The 14,462-nt window shown below is 37.0% G+C and overlaps 1 pseudogene; it reads right to left on the reverse strand.

The window, feature by feature from the left end:
• Positions 1-990: 990 nt before the first annotated feature.
• The window catches only part of LOC142433466 (testis development-related protein pseudogene), an 85,932-nt pseudogene continuing 72,460 nt past the window's right edge, over positions 991-14,462 (reverse strand).

Below are 14,462 nucleotides of genomic sequence, written 5' to 3' on the forward strand. Positions count from 1 at the left end.
ATTTAACATAACCTTTGGAAGATTCATTTAACCACCTGGATATCAATTTTCTGACAACAGAGAATTGCCTAACTGCCACATTCTTGCATTTCATAGACTGTTCATTTATGTTGCATGCAAGAAAAAAGGTATGAGGAATTTTGAAACAAGAACTACAACCAAGAACAATACGAAAATAATTCGGTGTCAAATACAAATCATTGCTATTATAGTTCAGCATCAGATGACTATAGAAGATCAAAATGATAAACCTGACTTGAACAGTTAAAACCTTGTCAGTTGATCCCCTCTCTGATTCACATTAGTCCTGATCTGGTTTTCAACATTTTCTGTATTTTGTTGTTGTTTGTTCACATTGGTGTTTATTTCAAATGTGTTATGTTACTGGGGGTCACCCTCTTGAATTTTTGTTGTATGTTTTTTCTGTATATGAAACCCAGGATTGATAACCTATAGGGACAGCAAGTATGATAAGGATTTCTACGGGGTACAGTTGGTGGGGGTAGGTAAAAGGAAACAAATGTCAAGGAGTTCAAGAAGGAAGAGGATGTTTTGAGATGAGACTAATTGTGGTAGCAATTGTATAATACTACCAGATGTGCTTGAACTATGGAGTGATATGATATCTGTATTAACTCCCAATAAAATGGTTTTGAAAAGAATAAAATGCATTTTGTATAGTTTTAAAATTCACGTCTTCAGTTTCAGCAAAACATGAATTATAAGAATTGTAAATGTGTAGTATGCTTGGAGATTTCAAAATTCAACATATGAAAATAAAATTCAAATATGAAACATAGGCACAAAGTAGACACTCTATTTTTTTAATGTGAGAAACAGAAGACTTAGCCATATACTAATTAAAGCAAATGGCAAACTATAAGAATCTAAATAAAATGAAATATAAAGATGGAATGTTAGGCAAATTTAGGTTTGAAAATCCATGGCAATAGTGGACTTATTCATTCATACAGCATTTCATTTCGGCCATCATTTGAACTCGTCCTGGCTATCTGTCAGATAGCCTTTGCTATGTCGTCTGGCACCGAAGAGCTTCCCTGCTAACTTGATGCTCCAACTGGAGGTATTTCCTGAGCTGACAAGGTTAGTATACTTAGTAGACCCTTGAATGCCATCTTCCAAGACTGGCCAAGACAAATGGTCGCCCATGGTGTCACCTGAATCAGCTGCTACATTTTCAACAGCAATTTTTGAAGGCTCCCCATCTTCAGTCTGCCCTAGTGTTTTCGGCTGTGTATTTTGTTTTAAAACCAAATTGTTCCCAAATCCTTATTTCTTCTCTGCCTTTAACTCTTCTTTTAATTGTAAATTAGTTTCTTTATACCTGGGAGATATGCATCTTTCAAGCAAATGTTGTTCATCATCCTTATTAAACAGAGAAGTCACTTCTTTCCAACATCGAAAACTGGCTCCTTGAACATGAGCGTCAAGTGACGGCAGGAATGGGCACCAGCGGTGTCAGCTTCCCCTTCCACAGGCCCTCCTCCTCCTACCTAGAGGGAGTTGCCCAAAAGCACTTTGCTCCCATTCAGCTTCCACACACTCTGGGGTGGGGTCTCTGGGTGTTGGGGTTTGAGGGTCCGTCCTCTCCTGCGCCAAGAGCTGGCAAGCAAGTGGGTACTCACTGTAGTTCCAACTGCCCTGAAAGCTAGCTGCTGTTCCTGTTTCCGGCCAGTGGGCTCCCGGGGGTGGTGGGCGGCAGAGAAGTGGGAGTCTTGGAGAGCGGGGACGGGGGGGGGGCGGAACAGAAGACCCCTTGGTAGTACTGAAAAGCAAGGATGTTACTTAGAGGCTAAGGTACAGCTGACCCAAGCCATGTTATTTTCAATCCTCTTCTATGTATGTGAAAATTGGACATTGAATAAGGAAGTCAGAAGAAGAGTGGATACATTTGAATTGTAGTATTGACAAAGAATATTGAAAGTACCATGGACTGCTAAAAGGGGAGAGAAATTTGTCTTGGAAGAAGTACCTTAGAGGCAAGGATGGTGAGACTTCATCTTGCATACTTTGGACATGTTATCAGGGAAAAGAAGTCCCTGGAGAAGGACACTATGCTTGGTAAAATTCAGTGGCAGCAAAAATGAGGAAAGGACCTCAAGGTGATGGATTGACACCGTGGATGCAACAATGGGCTCAAGCATAGGAACATTTGTGAGGCTGGTGCAGGACCGGGCAGTATTTCATTCTGTTGAGCGTGGGGTCACTATAGGTCATAAGAGACTCGATGGCATGTAACAAGAACCACTTCGGTGAAATTTCCAGTGGTGGGGACATGTTGAGATATTCCTATTAAAGTAAGTTATTCCACCTAGCCCCTCCCACAACTAAAAAGGACACCCTCTGCCCAGTGTACCTCTCTGGACAATGGAGACTACATATGCCTCATTTGGTGTGCTACTCTGGCCTATTCAAGTGACTCAAAAAGCTGCCAAGAACAAAAGCAGGCTCTTCAACAGGTTCAGGATGCCCAGAAATCTGCTCTGTGGTGCTTGAGGTGTCTGTGGCAGATAGAGATGCAGGTTAGAGTCGTCCGCAGGCCCCTATAGGCAAATCACAGTGCAGACCCTTAGGGGTTTGGAGCAAAACTGCAGACAATTAATCCTCTTTTGAAAAACAGTTTTTGGCCTGTTACTGAGAAAGAATGCCTCACAATGGGCCACCAAGTCACCATGTGACCTGATCTGCGTATCAGGAACCATGTTTCGTCTGACCCCCAGAGTAACAAAGTTGGATGCTCACAGCAGCCCTCCATCATTAAATGGAAGTGGTATATATGAGATCAGGCTAGAGCAGGCAGGACCTGAAGGTACAAAAATCCTGCATCAAGAAGTAACCCAATTACCTGTGGTCTCCAGTCCTGTAACAGTACATCCTAGTCCTGTTACAGTACATCCTTTTTCCAAGTCTGCATCTATGGCCTCATGGGGAGTCCTTGGGGAAGAATCTGCTGCTTGCCTCTTGCAGCTTCTTGTGCTTGCCTTACTATTTGGGGCTTTTGGTTACACCTCTCTAATCTTTACCTCTGTGCTTTATCACCTACTCTGCAGGTCTCTAATCTGTGTCTGTGTACCCTCTTTTACATTTCTCTTCTTAAAAATCATTTCTGGTGCAATTTAAGGCCTACCCAAATACCCCAAGGGGATCTTCTCATCTTGAGATTCTTACCTTTATTGCATTTGTAAAGAACCTTTTTCTTGGGATGATGATCTTTGTGAGTCCACTATGTAGCCCACAACAATAATCAACACATAAAAAATAAAGACATTTATTACCATAACCTAAAAAATCACAAGAATTCTTTAATATTTTGTAAAACATGGGTAGGATATTTAATGTTGCAGGAAGTAGCACAAGAAAATGAAAGGAAATCAGAGTCACAGTACCAAAATGAATTGTTTGACATTTTAAGGGGTAGCATATGATCAAGAACTGATAATATCGAAATATGTCCAAACTGCATTGAAGGTATTAATTTTAAAAATGTTCTAAGAATTTATTGGATAGCACTGGACATTTTTCAGCAAGCTGATGAATCCCTGAAAGGGCTCATTAGTCTATACCAAGAAATTTGGAAGATAGCTACCTCACCAAGCAACTAAAAGAGATCCATATCTGTGCCCATTTCAAAGAAAGGCAATCAAACAGAATGCAAAAATTATCAAGCAATATCATTAATATCTATTCAAGTAAAACATTCTTCTGACTATAATTTTTAAATGAATATAATAGTACATTGACAGGCAGCAGTCAGAGGGCATTTTATTCAGAAGACATAGAAAGAGGGATAACATAGTTGACTACAGATGGATTGGGCTTAACATCGAGAATACAAGAAATATGTTTCTTGTGTTTTATTGACTATGCAAAGGCATTCAATTGTAGACCACAACGAAATTTGGATAATGTTTTTAGCAGCTCAATTTTTTTCAGTAGAATAGAAATTCTGGGACACTTAATTGTGCTTATATGGAATCTGAACATAGACCAAGAGATAATATTTGGAACAAGGAGATACTGTATGATTTCAAATCAGGAAATGTATGCATCAGGGTTTTATTCTTTCACAATGCATATTTAATCCATATGTTAAACAAACAATCAAAGAAGTTGAGTTATATGAAGAATGCAGCATAAAAATTGAAAGAAAGCTCACTGACAACTGTGAGATGCACATGACATAACTATGCTTGCTGAAAATCAATACAATTTAAAGCCCTTACTGATGAAGATCAAAGACTACAGACTTCAGTATGAAGTACAACTCAAGGTAAAGAAAACAAAAATCCTCCTCCAAGTGGACCAACAGATAATATCATCATAGAAAAAAGGTGCAAGTTGTCAATAATTATTTTAATCATTTTATTAGGGGCTCATACAACTCTTATCACAATCCATACATATATCAATTGTGTAAAGCACATTTGTACATTCATTGCCCTCATCATTCTCAAAATATTTGCTCTCCACTTAAGTCCCTGCATCAGCTCCTCGTTTTTCCCCTCGCTTCCCACTCCCCACTCCATGAACCCTTGATAATTTGTAAATTATTATTTTGTCATATCTTGCACTGTCCGATGTCTCCCTTCACCCACTTGTCTGTTGTCTGTCCCCCAGGGAGGAGGTCACATGCAGATCCTTGTGATTGGTTCCCCCTTTCCACCCCACCCTCTCTTCACCCTCCTGGTATCACCACTCTCACCACTGGTCCTGAAGGGATCATCCGCCCTGGATTCCCTGTGTTTCCATTTCCTATCTGTACCAGTGTACATCTTCTGCTCTAGCGAGATTTGTAAAGTAGAATTTGGATCATGACAGTGGCAGGAGGTGGGGGCAAGGAAGCATTTAGGAACTAGAGAAAAATTGTATGTTTCATCATTGCTACACTGCACTCTGACTCAGTCTGTCAATAATTTTTTCACTTGGAGCCCCAATCAACACTCATGGAAGCAGCATTGAAGATATAAAACAATGTATTGCATTGGGCAAATATGCTGCTCAAGATCAATTTAAAGTGTTAAAGAGGAAAGATGTCACTTCGAGGACTAAGAGGTACCTGATGCAAGCCATGTAATTTTTAATCACTCATATGCATATGAAAGCTGAACAAAGAATAAGGAAGACCAAAGAACAATTGATGCATTTGAGTTATGGTGTTGGTGAGGAATATTGAAGATACAGTAACTGCCATAAGAACAAAGAATGCTCCTTAGAAAGAAGTGTGGTAATGTTTTGTTCTGTGGTGCATAGGGCTGCTATTACTCAGAATGGACTTGATAGCATATAACAACAACAGTTACAGTCTTGGAAACTCACAGGGGGCAGTTCTACCCTATTTAAAAGGGTCACTATGAATTGACACCAACTCTATAGCAGTGAGTTCTTAGAAAATTGTAAGAGTTTCACTTGTATTTCTTTCTCTTTGATTTTTCTCTACTATTGTTTTTATCTTATATTCATTTTTAGTTAATAATTTTCTTTCATGCTGTTCTTTGCCTGCTTTCCCTTGCCTGTTTTTTATTTTATATTCTCTTCTTTTTAAAGCAGTTGTTGATTTTTAATTTCTCTCTTTTCTTTCTTGTTCTAGTAGACTGAAGATTAACCTGTGCCCTGAGGGCCCAGGAACACACATACTTTGTACAGTCACACCTACTTGGCAAGGGTGACTACCTCTTCCTGTACTTAACGATCAATAGATAGCTAAACGCACTAGACAAATCTGCCTTCAACTTTGCTAGAAGAATAACAGAGAACTGTGCACACCCTCACAATCTCTACTACAGCCATCAGGAGACAGGTGATAAGTCGCTAAGGACTTACCAACATAAAATTATCACTTAAATACAAATACAACAACAACATGATATCGTGGGGGCAATGAACAATTTCAATTCACACAAAGAAATAAGACAGTGGCTCAACCAAGTAACCAATGTACAGCATCAAAATATCTTTCTCAGGAAAAAAGCATTAGAACTAGCTGATAAGAATTTAAGAGGAAATGCTAGTTAGACAAAAATTAAGAAAAAGATCAAGAAGCTACAGACAAAACAAAGGTATCATAGCAAATATTTTAGAAATCAAAAGAAAGTGTCAAAATATATGAAACATTACAAAAATAAACAGAAATACATAAAATTATTACTGAGACTGCAGACATAGATAATGCATTTAAAGAGTGGAATTGACTAAATGGAAGAACATATTAGTGAACTTTTAGATATGTCTCTGAATACTAATCTGATAAGAGGAACAATTAATTTTTTATTATTTAATGAAAGTCTAAGAATTATGTAGGCCACCATTGAGTGGAATACCTTATGTGTGGACAGAATTTCATAACAGGGATAAACAATCCAAAGCACAGAGAATATTTAAAAAGAGTTATTGGAAGAAACCTTCCTTAATTTCATTAAACATGAGAAAATATGCATTGAAAAGTCTGAAGAAAACAGGATAATCACCAAAGGAAAATTACCCAAATATAGCATACTTTTCAAGACTAAGGACAAGGAAAGAATCCTTATGGCATCTTGTTAAAAACAAAAAGTTACCTATAAAGGGGAACCAATAAGATTAAGTTCTGATTTCTCAGCAGAAACCTGACAGGCAAGAAAGTGATAAAATAACTATGAAAGAAAAAAATTGCTAACCAAGAATCATATACCAAGTAAAATTATCTCCTAAATACAATGATCAAATTAGAACATTTTCAGATAAAATAAATCTAAGGATTTTGTAAAAACCAGACTAAAATTACAAATATTAGTAAGAGGATTTCTTTGGACATAGAATCAACAACCATAGATAATAATCTGAGATTAACATACGTAACACCACCACTCAGTCAACCTAGATAATTCTAATTAAAACAAACTTACAAGACTGAAATTAGGGAACTCAGTGATATCAATTGAGAATGAAGAGAATTACAAATATAAAAAGAATAGTGCAGTTACAGAACGTTCCAATGGAAAGTAAGTAAAGTATCTTTCAATATAGACCAGACTATTTAAAATTTAAGGAAGAATAAAGTACACGGTAACCTCCAAGAAAATGAATAATCCTGCTCATCAAAATTTTTTAATGGAAGCAGCACACCAACATGTGTGATCATGAAGGGCCGAGCGGACCAGGTTTCAAGCACCAAAAGCAGGTGGGGGGAGGGAGAATCATATCATCATGAATGAGGGGAGCACGTGATGGGGACCCAATGCTCATCTGTAGACAACTGCACATCACTCACAGAGGGGTAGTGGGGAGGAGATGAGTCACTCAGGGTTCAATCTAGTAATAATGAAACTCACAACCTTCCTCAAGTTTTTAAACGCTTCCTCCCTCCAACTATCATGATCCCAATTCTACCTTGCAAACCTGGTTAGACCAGAGGATGCACAGCGGTACATATGGGAACTGGAAACACAGAGAATCTAGGACAGATGAACCCCTCAGGACCAGCGGTGAGAGTGGCCGTACCGGGAGGGAAGGCGGGGTAGAAAGGGGGTACCAATCACAAGGATCTACATATAACCTCCTCTCTGGGGGATTGGACAACAGAAAAGTGGGTGAAGGGAGACGCTGGGCAGTGTAAGATAAGATAAAATAATAATTTATAAATTATTAAGGGTTCATGAGGGAGGAGGAGGGGCAGGGAAGGGGGAGGGGAGGGAACAAAGGAAAATGAGGAGCTGATTCCAGGAACCCAAGCGGAAAGCAAATTTTGAGAATGATGAGGGCAACAAATATATAAGTGTGCTTTATATAATTGATGTATGTATGGATTGTGATAAGAGATATATGAGCCCCAATAAAATGATTTAATAAAAAATAAAATAAAAGGAAAATAATAAAGATTTAGTAGGCACTAAAACAATAATAATGAAGAAAATTAAAAGAAAACACATTAAAAAGTGAACTCAGATTAGGAAATTATTTGGAATAAAGAAACAGCAGAGCTCCCCCACCCCAAAAGCACATGCACAACAAATGACAGCAATGATTGCATACATATCGATGATTACATAGGATGCAAAATAATGAAGTATACCAGTCAAGAGACAAAGAGTAACAGACAGCAGGACTCATTCATAAGTAAGTAATAAGAGAGTAATAAGAAAAGTAGAAAGTAATACTTTCAAGAGAAAGTAATAAGAAAACAGGACTCGTTCACATGGTGTCTATAAGGAACATGCTTTAGTCACAAAGAATAAAAAAGAATGGAAGAAATACAGCAAGCTAATGGCAATAAAACAGGAGAAGTGGCAATAATAGTTTCTGATAAAATAAACTTTAAGGTAAACTCCAGTTCAAGAGACAAAGAAGGGCATTATATAATGATTAAATGGTCAATTGAACAAAAGGATATAGTCATAATAAATATGTCTGCATCCAATAAAAGATCCTGAAAATGCATGAATTACATTCTTACAAAATTAAAGAGAGAGAGAAAACTGCACAATAATCACAGAAAACTGTAATACCCTACTTTCAATAAAGGAAAGAACAATTAGAAGGAAACTCAACAAAGAAACAAAAGAACCAAACAATATAATCAACCAATTTGACTTCATCAGCATATACAAAGCACGCTGTCCAACATTAATACAATATACATTCTTTTCCAGAATACATGGGACATTATCCAGGTAGATTATCTGTTAGGCCACAAAGCAAACCTCAACAAATTAAAAACTCTCTAGATATTACAAGGCATCTTCTCATATCATAACAGTATAAACTTAGAAATCAAGAGGAAAAATTAAATTCAAGGAAAGTGAATAACATCCTGCTTTAACACTGATAAGTAAAAGAAGAAAAATCATAAGAGGAACTGAAAAATTCCTTGAGTTAAAAATAATAAAAACACAACATACAAAAACATTGAATGCAAATGAACTCAAGATGGCTCAAATATCTAAATGAAAAGCCTAAAACTATATAGATCATCAATGAAAAAAACTAAAAAGTTAAGGTTCCTAATACATGGCATAAATACACTATCAAACAATTAAATATACACAAACAGCAGAAAACAAAATAAATAACTGGGACCTCCGAAAATTTAGGCACATTTTGGCTTCCAACGACTTTACCAAAAGAGTTATTGTAACAGCTGCAAAAATCTGATAATGATTAGAACTGGGAATGTGGGAAATATGAATCTAGGAAACTAGAACATCATCAACAATTAAATTGGAACACATAAAGATTGATATCCTAGGCCTTAGTGAGCTAAAAAGGACTGGTATTGACCATTTTGAGTCAGAAAATCATATGATTTTCTATGCTGGGAATAACACAAACAAGAGGAATAGTGTGGCACTTATTGTCAAAAAAGACATTGCAAAATCTGTCTTGAAGTACAATGCTGCCTACGATAGAGTTATATCTGCCTTAAGGAAAATCTAATCAATACAACCACTATACAAATATATGCACCAATCAAAAAAGCTAGTGATGAAGAAATGGAAGAATTCTATTGACTTCAGTCAGTCAGAAATTGATGAAATGTGCGATCAAGATGCATCGATAATTATCAGTTAATAGAATGCAAAAATGGGAAACAAAGAGGAAGGAGTAATAGTTGTAAAATATATACTAGGTGATAGAAGCAAAGCTGAAGATTGTATGTATCTGTGAGAAGAGATCATGGAGAAACTCAATATCAGCAGCTATAAAACAAGGTCAGTGGGTAATGGTGGCACAGATCATCATTGCTCATATGTAATTTCAGGATAAAGCTGAAGAAAATCAAAACAAGTCTATGAGAGCAAAATACAACCTCAAGTCTATCCCACCTGAATTTTGAGAACATCTCAAGAGTAGATTTAACCCATTCAATGCTAATGACCTGATGAGCTGTAGGAGGATATAAAGCACATCATACATGAAGCAAGCAAAAGGTCATTTTAAAAATGGGAAAGAAATAAAAGATCAAAGTGGATGTCAGAGGAGAATCTAAAACTTGCTCTTAATTATAGAGTAGCAAAGGCAAATGGAAGAAATTATGGAGTCAGAGTTGATAGAACATTTCAAGGGACAACTAGAGAAGACAAAGTCGAAATATTATAATGAAATGTGCAAAGACCTAGAATTAGAAATCTAAAGGGAAGAACACACTCAGAACTTAAGAAAAAATTCAAGGCTCGAGTTGTAATACTGAAAGATTCTATGGGCAAAATATTGAATTATGTAGAAAGCATCAAAAGAGAAGAGGGAAAGAATACAGAGTCATTGTAGCAAAAGGAACTAGTCAACATTCCACCATTTCAGAAGGTAGCACATGAGCAAGAACCATTGGTGCTAAAGGAAGAATTTCAAGCTGAACTGAATACTTTAGCCAAAAGCAAGGCCCAAGGAATTACTAGAATACCAATTGTGTCAGACCAGGTTGATGAGAGAAATAAATTCAGTGACACTCATACATGAGTAAGAAAGAGCTTTTTATAAAAATTATTATTTATCAAGAAAATATACCAGCCCAGTCCAACTCAAGTCCATAAGTCCGATGTTAGTCCACAAGTCCCTCTTTAGATTTATACAGGCACAGGTAATGATGCATAATGCAAGAAGATCACAGGCCGGTGAATGCAGAGGCATGTGGATTCAAAGTTGGTGGAAACATTGCAGGATTCTGGCAGCTCTCAGATTCAGTGGCAGAGAGAGGGAAAGGGAGAGTCTAGGGTCCTCCTATGGGAAGACCACACCCCAAAGGACGTTGCATCAGGTTGTGACTTGTTAACATAAAATAATAATCTGACTACTACACTAATTCAATTGTTTCAATAAAATGATGAAGGACCATAAACCCTTATTCGTCTATGCCAGGAAATTTGGAGGACAGGTACTTGGCCAAATGACTAGAAGAGATCCATATTTGTGTCAATTCCAAAGTAAGGTGACTCAGTGAATTCTCAAACTATAGTACAATATGATTTATATTGTATGCAAGTAAAATTTTGCCGAAGACCATCTAACAATGTTTACAGTGGTGCATTGACAGAGTTCAGGTTGGATTCAGAATAGGATGTGGAACAAAGGGTATTACTGTTGATGTCAGATGGATCTTGGCTGAAAGCAGAGAACACTATAAAAATGCTTGTGTTTTATTGACTACGCCAAAGTATTCAACTGTGTGGACTATAATAAAATATAGATAATCTAGAAAAGAGTGGGAATTACAGAACACTTCATTGTGCTCATATGGAACTTGTACATGGATCAAGAGGAAGTGGCATGAACAGAACAAGGGAATAGTATGAGGTTTAAAATCAGGAAAGGTGTGCATTAGGGTTGTATTCTCTCACCATACTTGCTCAATCTGTATGCTGAGCAAGTAACTAGAGGAACTGGATTATATGAAGAAGAATGTGACATCAGGATCGGAGGACAGCTTGTTATAAACCTGAGATGTACAGATGACTCAACCTTGTTGGCTGAAAGTGAGGACTTGAAGCACTTACTGATGAAGATCAAGGATTGCAGCCTTCAATATGGATTACAAATCAAAGTAAAGAAGACCAAAATACTCACAACTGGAATAATGGGTAGCATCATGACAAATGGAGAAAAGGCTGAAGTTGTCAAGGATTTTTTTTCTTGCTCGGTTCCACAATCACTTGACTGATGGAAGCATCAGTCAAGAGATCAAATGATGCATTGCATTTGGGTATGTCTGCTGAATAAAATATCTTTAGAGTGTTGAAAAGCAAGAATGTTACTTTTAGGACTAAGGGGCCCCTCACCCAAGCCATGATATTTTCATTTGTCACATATGCATGTGAAAATTTGACACTGAATAAGGAAAACCAAGGAAGAATGGATACATTTGAATTGTGGTGCTGGAGAAGAGTATTGAAAGTACTGTGGACTGCCAAAAGCACAAACCAATCTGTCTCGGAAGAAGTAAGGTCAGAGTACTCCTTAGAGGCAAGGATGACCAGACTTTCTCTTACATACTTTGGATAGATTGTCAGGTGAAACTGGTCCCTGGAGAAGGACATCATGCTTGGTCTGTTGTGCATAGAGTCATTATGGGTGCGAACCAACTCATCGACACCTAACAACAACATAAGTATGTATATGAAAATGAACAAAAACAGCAAGAGAGAAGACAGATGGAATGGGTGAATTGTCAGTGAACCTGACACAACATATCTATCTTGAACTTTTACAAGCATTGTTAGATTGTGCCTGATAACAAAAATGTCCACACCAGTAACAGGTGACCAAAAAGGTGTTGTACTCCCATTGTTTCCCCACACCCTCCTGGTGACCATAAGCATGGCCAGTGCCCGCCCCCTCAACTACCTCGTGGCTGGTGGAATGTCTCCATTGTGCACAGGCATTGCTTCCCCCATGGACAGAGCACTGGTGTCTAACTCCCACATCAGGAGACATGTAAATTCTGCCTTATCAGATTATCAAAATTTTCAGTGCCAAAGGCATGACTGATCCCTAGCCACTCTTAGGAAGGCAAGAACTCTCCCATAATCCTTCCCTCAGCTGCCCTCTGGGACTGAAGGAGTTCCTTCTGAGAACAAGCATCCTGATATCAGCAATCCTTTGAGTTTGAATTATGTCTGGAACAGCTGCCTGGACTCTAGACACCATCTATGCTGGCAGGATTTAGGGTTAGGACTGGGTATCCCATTCCCTACACTCACACAAACACAAACACTGAGAACTCCTTGTATGACAGAGGACACCGACTCATACTGGTTCCCTGTTCCCCACAAATTTATTTCCTCTAGGTCCTGCCTTCAACCCAGTTTTCTTACTTTTTTTGTATTTTCCTTCCTTTCCTATGTTTTTATATTTTGTCTTGTTTTCATTTTTCTTTTGTTTCTTGTTTTTCTTTTCTTTGTACACCTCCCCTAGTAATTTTTTTTAGTTTTTCCTTACTATTCTCTTTTAATTTCCCCTGGACAAGTTTTGTATTTTTAAAAGTTTTTTTGGTATTTTCTTTTTCTCTTCTCTTGTTTCTATTTTCCTTTCCTTTTCTAGGTTTTACTTATTAAATCAAACACAAAATACCCAGATATCTGGGATACAGCAAAAGCAGTACACAGAGGGAAATTTATAGCAATAAATGAAAATATTAAAAATGGATAACCAAAGTCGATGCCTTAATCCATCATCCCAATAATTATAAAACAGAAAAATAAGCTTATAGTAAAACAAACAACCAAAATAAGTTTGCAATCACCAGTAGAAAAGAAATAATAAAGAACACAGCAAAAATAATCAAAACAGAAAACATAATAATAATAGAAAGAATTTTTAAAATATTTTAATATGCAAAAAGAGAAAGAATAAACAAGACCTGAAGTTAGTTCTTTAAGAAGAATTACTAAACTCAACAAAACGCTACGAACTCTAACAAGGGATGAGAAGAAGATGCAAATAACATGAATATAAAATGAAAGGGGTACAACATAATCAATGAAAATGATATATAATAATAACAGAGAACACTATAAAGAACTATACACCCATAAATTGGAAAATCTAGGCGAACTGAACAAATATCTAGAGACCTACTACCTACCTAAAATAATATGGACCGAAGTGGAAAAGCTGAAGAGACCCATAAAAATTGATTTAGGTGTTAAAATCTCCCAAGGAAAAAAGTTCAGGTTCAGAGAGCTTCCTGATAAATTCTGCCAAATGTTCAGAGAAGACTAAATGCTAATTCTTCAAAACTATTCTAGAGCATAGAAAAGTATGGGAAACACCTGAATCCATTTTCATGAGGCAAGCCTTACCCTGATACCATAAACAGGCAGAGACATCACTCAAAAAAGAAATTATAGACCAATATCCTTCATAAACATAGTTAATGAAGATCACAGCAATATTCAAAATTCAATGAAATACAAATAAAACACCACCATAATGTCTCACAGACAACAATTTCAGTTGACACGGAGAAACGAGACAGATTGGCTCAAACAAGTGACCATAATACAAAATTAGAAAACTATTAGAGGAAGAAGCAGCATTGAAACCACCTGATAGTGAATCAAAATATATATGCTGAAGTAATTGCAATGAACTGAGTAATAGATTGAGAAAGCTACAGAAGAAATAAATGGAAACACAGAAAAAAAGCTTCCAGAGAATTCAGGAAAACATCACAATAGCAATCTGACAATATTAAAAAGTTAGAAACCACACATAAAATAGCAAATAGAAATGAAGAGTAATACTAAGGTTTCAGAAATAGACAATACAGTGAAAGGACAAAAGACTAGAATTGAAACAACGAAAGGTCAAATTAGTGAGCATGAAAATGAACCTCTCAATAATAATCTGCAAGAGGAACAATTGGGGGTGGGGGTGCACAAAAACACTCATTAAAAAGCCTAAGAATTATGTGGCACATCATCAAGAGGAATAACCTGGATTAGAATTCCAGAACAGTAAAAAGACCATGGGGG

Source organism: Tenrec ecaudatus, chromosome X (genome assembly GCF_050624435.1).
Source record: "Tenrec ecaudatus isolate mTenEca1 chromosome X, mTenEca1.hap1, whole genome shotgun sequence".
Taxonomy (NCBI): Eukaryota; Metazoa; Chordata; class Mammalia; order Afrosoricida; family Tenrecidae; genus Tenrec; species Tenrec ecaudatus.